We start from the raw sequence: 7618 nt of genomic DNA on the forward strand, positions 1-7618 counted from the left end.
GAGCAGCCGGGGGGTAGCGGTGTGAGTGGAACGGGGGAGTCGGTGGGCAGCGGCCCCGACAATTCAGCAATGGCGGGGGACGGTAGCCCGCACAGCTGCGCTACGAACCCGGCGTCCTGGGTTCGATTCCCGCTCACGGCCAACACTAGTGACGATTATCTAAACCGGTCCTGGGCCTCCCCTAGGTCGACTCGGTGCGGTGTGTAAACATTGCCACTAGGGAGACAAAGGCGGTCGGGCGTGGTGCTGGCCACCCACCCCCTCGTGTATCGTTCCGGCCTTCATAGGTGCTCGCTAACAGCACTTGCCCCTACAGGCTGTTAAGGCTGTATGGGGGATCTTTATATTTGTCGTTGTGTATGCGTGCTGCCGTGTGTGTGTGCATTTTTGAGGACCTAGTATGCCCCTTCCGACAATCAGGTCAGCATGAACACTCAAAGTGAAAATGAGACGGATGTTTTTCTTTTCAAGTTACTTTATTGCATAACTTATATGCACTACAGCATTTATAATAGTTTTACGCGCTAAAGTACTACTTATTTACGAGTTTAACAATGCTTAATATTTTTTTGCGGTAACAATGTCTACGTCCAGTATGTGCAGTACATAAAATGTAATATTGAGTTCCGAGGTTCAAACAAATTGACTTTCGAAACGCGTGTTCATTCCTAACATGTGTGTGAGTGTATGTCTGTGTCAAGAGCGGTGGCACTGTAGTTAGCTCAGTGTTAAGAACCCGCCCACCGGCGTTCGATTCTAACTTATGATCAATAACAGTTGGGAATTCTTTTTTTTTTATTTTAGCCTAAAAATTAGTTCTTAATGCGGTGTATAAACTTCAGCACTGGGACGATGAAGATCTTCAGGCGTGGCATTGTTCAACAACCGCTTCTTGTGTCGATGCTGGTCGTCATTGGTTCTTGCTAATAGCATTTGTCCAACAGTCTGTTCAAGGCGAGACGAGGGCTCTTATTCGCGTATTCTTTTCGTTACTTTTTAGTTGAGGCAAACTTGAAGCTAAAGCGATCTTTAAACTGCCCAAATTGAAAAGTTTACAGGAAGAATTGTCTGAGCCATCTAAATTTAGATGTCTTGGCTGTCGTCGTGGGGATGCCTGCTGGTGAGGGTGGTCGTGGAGGCGGCGGCAGTGATGGCCGTGGCGGCATCGTCTGTGGTGGCGGCAAGACTGAGCGTCTCCATCTCCTGGTGGAGCATCTCCTTCTGCTGAAACAGCGCCACGATCTCCTGATACAGCGTCACGTTCTCCTCGTGCAGCGTCTGGCTTTCTTGACGCAGCGTCTCGTGATACTCGATCGCTCGCTGTTGCAGAACATTCTCCCGACGCAACGCCTCCATCTCCCGAAGCGCCGCCTCCGTCTGCTCGCGCAGCACCTTGTTCTTCTGAAACATCATCGCGACTCGCTCCTCCTGCACCTCATTCTCCTGACGCAGCAGCTCGTAGTGTTGTTTGTGCGTTGACATAGCTGAAAATATACAAGGATAAGAACGAATAGTTTGGAAAGCGCCTGGCACAGGAAATATACCGAAGCACTGACGAGGACACGACATGACGCCTATGATTGTAATCGCCATCAATATGAACCAACTCGCAAGCAACGCGAGAGTCCATGACATTACGACCATGTCGGGTTTCGGGCATGGTGGCATTGGTATGGGGTAGTCCACGTCGCCTTCCTCCTTGCCCGCGAAGAGGGGGAAGACGTTCCCAACAGACACGGGGCCCAACTGCAGCAGCAGCAGTAGCAGGAGCATCTTGCCGCTCGTGTCGCCAAAGTCCAAGTGTGATCACGTGCTCAGACAGCCCCTTTAGTAACGTCATCATTTCCGGCCGTGACGCGTGGTTATAGATTTCCTGTTGTGACACGTGGTTTAGAAACGCGTCTGTGACGTCACTAGCGTCGATATGTGTTATTTATTTATTTAACGGAGTCATTCCTTTCCTCTACTCACTTGAGTTCAACACGGTGACCTCTGCATTACTAATTTTACGTGGTAATATTTTTATAAAATGGCCTTTTTATTAAACATTGGATTCAAAATAAACTAATTTATTCCTTGCAATGTCACAGAAAAAAAGTAGTCAATTCATGCATGTGAATGCAATCATGCGATGCTTGAAGGACACGTGTCTATCTCAGTCACTGTGTGATCAAGGAGATGGACATACAGAGACAGAAAGATAAACACAAAGTTCTAGGTGTGACAGTTTTCGAGTCTCTCCACTCGTGTCCTCTAACACCTAGATGTACTGTAGGTGTAAGTGACGAGTAACCTATCCTGTAACACCTAGATATACTGTTGGTGTTCGTGACTAACAACGTGTCCTGCCCAAACCGACTAAAGGAACATGCATTTTCTCTGTCTCTCTATCCCCGTGTCTGTGTGTCTATTTCACCTTATCTTTGTGTGTACGCCCGTGCCTGTGAAATATCTTAGACTGGGAATGATGGATGTCATGCAGCGAGAGCGTGGGTAGGGGTTGAACAAGGGCAGTATTGGGGATGCACGGGGATAATAAGAGCCAGGGTAAGGATCGTGATGTTAAGCATAACAATGGGTATGTGAATGGTTGACAAGGCCGTACGGGTAAGATGAATAGCATGAGAAGGCGGTAGAAAGTATATTGGTAAATAATTAATCAGTAGGAAACAGGTAGCTGGTAGGATAGCAGATGTCAAGAACCGAGGTGAAAAATATTGCAACGTTGGTGGAGTAGACATCAAGCAAATGTAGATCCGGAGGAGCTAAGGCGACTTGGAGAGTGAGCGGGGGTAAATGGGTTCGAAATAGCAATTCGATGTACAGAGGGGAATGTTTACGAGATGTGGAGGAGAGTCAGAGTGTGGCATGAGTGGATACAGGAGTGCGACAAAGTGGGGAGAGCACGCCAGGGTAGCACATCTGGACTCGAGAGAGAGAGAGCGGTCGTGGGAGTTTGACACGGGCCGGTTCAAGAGTTGGGGACGCATGCTCGCTCCAGCGGTATATCATTTATAAAAGACCAACGTTGTCTGTCAACTAAATGATGAGAGCCTTGCAGAAGGCCTGACTCAAAAAGTTTTAGAAAGTGACCCCCCCCCAATTTTGTTTAAATTTGTAGCCAAAATAAATTTCTACACATCCTACATACAATAAAATAAATAGTATCTGTACACATTAAGGAGGGGTGAGGGGGGGGAAGAGGACATCAGTGGGGGCGACTGGCGAGGTGCGAAGCGCCAAGAAGCGCTCCGCATGAGGTTGAGGAAGGCGGCCACGTGCCGCCAATATTCTAGTGGACTACAATTGGAAGAAATTTTGATTTAAAGCTTTCGTGACTGCAGTAATTCATATTCTTAGCTCTTTCGGTAAAGTCACGCTGAAAGTAAAAAATAAAATAATAAAAATATATATAATACAATTTAAATTCTCACGACGTTTCGACCAAAACACAAACGGTCGTCATCAGGTGTGTCGGATTGCATAAATGTATTTATTTATTAAGAATACAATTGGAAGGGTTGGGGACTCTGTGATATGGAGAACAAGGGCTGTCCATATTCGGCACTGAGGGCTGTAAATACAAGTGTGATGCCCGTCACATGGTAACACGACTCATCGTGTGTAGCTTTTATTTCTTTATTTGTTGGACCCCATTGCAACAATAATACTGTGTAATTTAAACTTGAAACGCTATTCACAGTATTGACTCACTCTTGAATAGAGAGCATATTTCAGAAGCACGTCCAACCACAGACAAGCGGGAAAGGAAACAGCAAATTACCCCAAGCTTTGCGGTCCTCTTCATACGAAGAAGACTTCGACGAATTAAAGAATGTTTACAAGTGGGGAAAAAAATCGCAGTACCCAGAGAAAACCCACTCGTGCGAGGGGGCAACGTTCGAGTCCGTACAGATGGAAGGCGTGGAGTCCACATTCGATGCACTGCCATCTCCTCGCAAGGCAGGATGGCGCTGTGGTTCGCGTAGTATGATGAGCCAGGTTACCTGAGTTCGATTCCCACTCATTCCCAATAACAGTTACGAATATGTGAACTGGTTCGAGTTCGTCTCAGCCCTTTTTTGAGTTGTTGATGCAGTGTGTAAATTGAAGGCGCGGTATACAAGCAGCCCCCGACTTACGAACGTATGACTGACGAACATCCACCCTTACGATTGAACCGCCAGTTGCTGTTGTTTTAACCATCTGACTTGCGAACATTCGCACGTACTCGCGAATTAAACAGCGGAATTCCTTTGTTTGGCAGAGCAATCATCCTCGATATATAATGGGTCCCAGCTTCCCGTTGGAAGTGAGTGTGCGTGTGAAAGTGTGTGTGTGCCTGTGTGTGTACGCGTGGGGAGCGGTAGTGTAGCGGTTAGCGCGCTGCGCTATGAACCTGGCGACTCGGGTTCAATTCCCGCTCACGGCCAACACCAGTGACGATTATCTGAACCGGTCCAGGCCCTCCCCTAGGTCGACTCAGCCTCAAATGAGTACCTGGTGCGGTGTGTAAACATTGCCACTAGGGAGACAAAGGCGGTCGGGCGTGGTGCTGGCCACCCACCCCCTCGTGTATCGTTCCGGCCTTCATAGGTGCTCGCTAACAGCACTTGCCCCTACAGGCTGTTAAGGCTGTATGGGGGATCTTTATATTTGTCGTTGTGTATGCGTGCTGCCGTGTGTGTGTGCATTTTTGAGGACCTAGTATGCCCCTTCCGACAATCAGGTCAGCATGAACACTCAAAGTGAAAATGAGACGGATGTTTTTCTTTTCAAGTTACTTTATTGCATAACTTATATGCACTACAGCATTTATAATAGTTTTACGCGCTAAAGTACTACTTATTTACGAGTTTAACAATGCTTAATATTTTTTTGCGGTAACAATGTCTACGTCCAGTATGTGCAGTACATAAAATGTAATATTGAGTTCCGAGGTTCAAACAAATTGACTTTCGAAACGCGTGTTCATTCCTAACATGTGTGTGAGTGTATGTCTGTGTCAAGAGCGGTGGCACTGTAGTTAGCTCAGTGTTAAGAACCCGCCCACCGGCGTTCGATTCTAACTTATGATCAATAACAGTTGGGAATTCTTTTTTTTATTTTAGCCTAAAAATTAGTTCTTAATGCGGTGTATAAACTTCAGCACTGGGACGATGAAGATCTTCAGGCGTGGCATTGTTCAACAACCGCTTCTTGTGTCGATGCTGGCCGTCATTGGTTCTTGCTAATAGCATTTGTCCAACAGTCTGTTCAAGGCGAGACAAGGGCTCTTATTCGCGTATTCTTTTCGTTACTTTTTAGTTGGGGCAAACTTGAAGCTAAAGCGATCTTTAAACTGCCCAAATTGAAAAGTTTACAGGAAGAATTGTCTGAGCCATCTAAATTTAGATGTCTTGGCTGTCGTCGTGGGGATGCCTGCTGGTGAGGGTGGTCGTGGAGGCGGCGGCAGTGATGGCCGTGGCGGCATCGTCTGTGGTGGCGGCAAGACTGAGCGTCTCCATCTCCTGGTGGAGCATCTCCTTCTGCTGAAACAGCGCCACGATCTCCTGATACAGCGTCACGTTCTCCTCGTGCAGCGTCTGGCTTTCTTGACGCAGCGTTTCGTGATACTCGATCGCTCGCTGTTGCAGAACATTCTCCCGACGCAACGCCTCCATCTCCCGAAGCGCCGCCTCCGTCTGCTCGCGCAGCACCTTGTTCTTCTGAAACATCATCGCGACTCGCTCCTCCTGCACCTCATTCGCCTGACGCAGCAGCTCGTAGTGTTGTTTGTGCGTTGACATAGCTGAAAATATACAAGGATAAGAACGAATAGTTTGGCAAGCGCCTGGCACAGGAAATATACCGAAGCACTGACGAGGACACGACATGACGCCTATGATTGTAATCGCCATCAATATGAACCAACTCGCAAGCAACTCGAGAGTCCATGACATTACGACCATGTCGGGTTTCGGGCATGGTGGCATTGGTATGGGGTAGTCCACGTCGCCTTCCTCCTTGCCCGCGAAGAGGGGGAAGACGTTCCCAACAGACACGGGGCCCAACTGCAGCAGCAGCAGTAGCAGGAGCATCTTGCCGCTCGTGTCGCCAAAGTCCAAGTGTGATCACGTGCTCAGACAGCCCCTTTAGTAACGTCATCATTTCCGGCCGTGACGCGTGGTTATAGATTTCCTGTTGTGACACGTGGTTTAGAAACGCGTCTGTGACGTCACTAGCGTCGATATGTGTTATTTATTTATTTAACGGAGTCATTCCTTTCCTCTACTCACTTGAGTTCAACACGGTGACCTCTGCATTACTAATTTTACGTGGTAATATTTTTATAAAATGGCCTTTTTATTAAACATTGGATTCAAAATAAACTAATTTATTCCTTGCAATGTCACAGAAAAAAAGTAGTCAATTCATGCATGTGAATGCAATCATGCGATGCTTGAAGGACACGTGTCTATCTCAGTCACTGTGTGATCAAGGAGATGGACATACAGAGACAGAAAGATAAACACAAAGTTCTAGGTGTGACAGTTTTCGAGTCTCTCCACTCGTGTCCTCTAACACCTAGATGTACTGTAGGTGTAAGTGACGAGTAACCTATCCTGTAACACCTAGATATACTGTTGGTGTTCGTGACTAACAACGTGTCCTGCCCAAACCGACTAAAGGAACATGCATTTTCTCTGTCTCTCTATCCCCGTGTCTGTGTGTCTATTTCACCTTATCTTTGTGTGTACGCCCGTGCCTGTGAAATATCTTAGACTGGGAATGATGGATGTCATGCAGCGAGAGCGTGGGTAGGGGTTGAACAAGGGCAGTATTGGGGATGCACGGTGATAATAAGAGCCAGGGTAAGGATCGTGATGTTAAGCATAACAATGGGTATGTGAATGGTTGACAAGGCCGTACGGGTAAGATGAATAGCATGAGAAGGCGGTAGAAAGTATATTGGTAAATAATTAATCAGTAGGAAACAGGTAGCTGGTAGGATAGCAGATGTCAAGAACCGAGGTGAAAAATATTGCAACGTTGGTGGAGTAGACATCAAGCAAATGTAGATCCGGAGGAGCTAAGGCGACTTGGAGAGTGAGCGGGGGTAAATGGGTTCGAAATAGCAATTCGATGTACAGAGGGGAATGTTTACGAGATGTGGAGGAGAGTCAGAGTGTGGCATGAGTGGATACAGGAGTGCGACAAAGTGGGGAGAGCACGCCAGGGTAGCACATCTGGACTCGAGAGAGAGAGAGCGGTCGTGGGAGTTTGACACGGGCCGGTTCAAGAGTTGGGGACGCATGCTCGCTCCAGCGGTATATCATTTATAAAAGACCAACGTTGTCTGTCAACTAAATGATGAGAGCCTTGCAGAAGGCCTGACTCAAAAAGTTTTAGAAAGTGACCCCCCCCCAATTTTGTTTAAATTTGTAGCCAAAATAAATTTCTACACATCCTACATACAATAAAATAAATAGTATCTGTACACATTAAGGAGGGGTGAGGGGGGGGAAGAGGACATCAGTGGGGGCGACTGGCGAGGTGCGAAGCGCCAAGAAGCGCTCCGCATGAGGTTGAGGAAGGCGGCCACGTGCCGCCAATATTCTAGTGGACTACAATTGGA

This window comes from Petromyzon marinus, chromosome 21 (genome assembly GCF_048934315.1).
Source record: "Petromyzon marinus isolate PM22_M1 ecotype Great Lakes invasive population chromosome 21, UKy_Petmar_22M1.pri1.0, whole genome shotgun sequence".
NCBI lineage: Eukaryota > Metazoa > Chordata > Hyperoartia > Petromyzontiformes > Petromyzontidae > Petromyzon > Petromyzon marinus.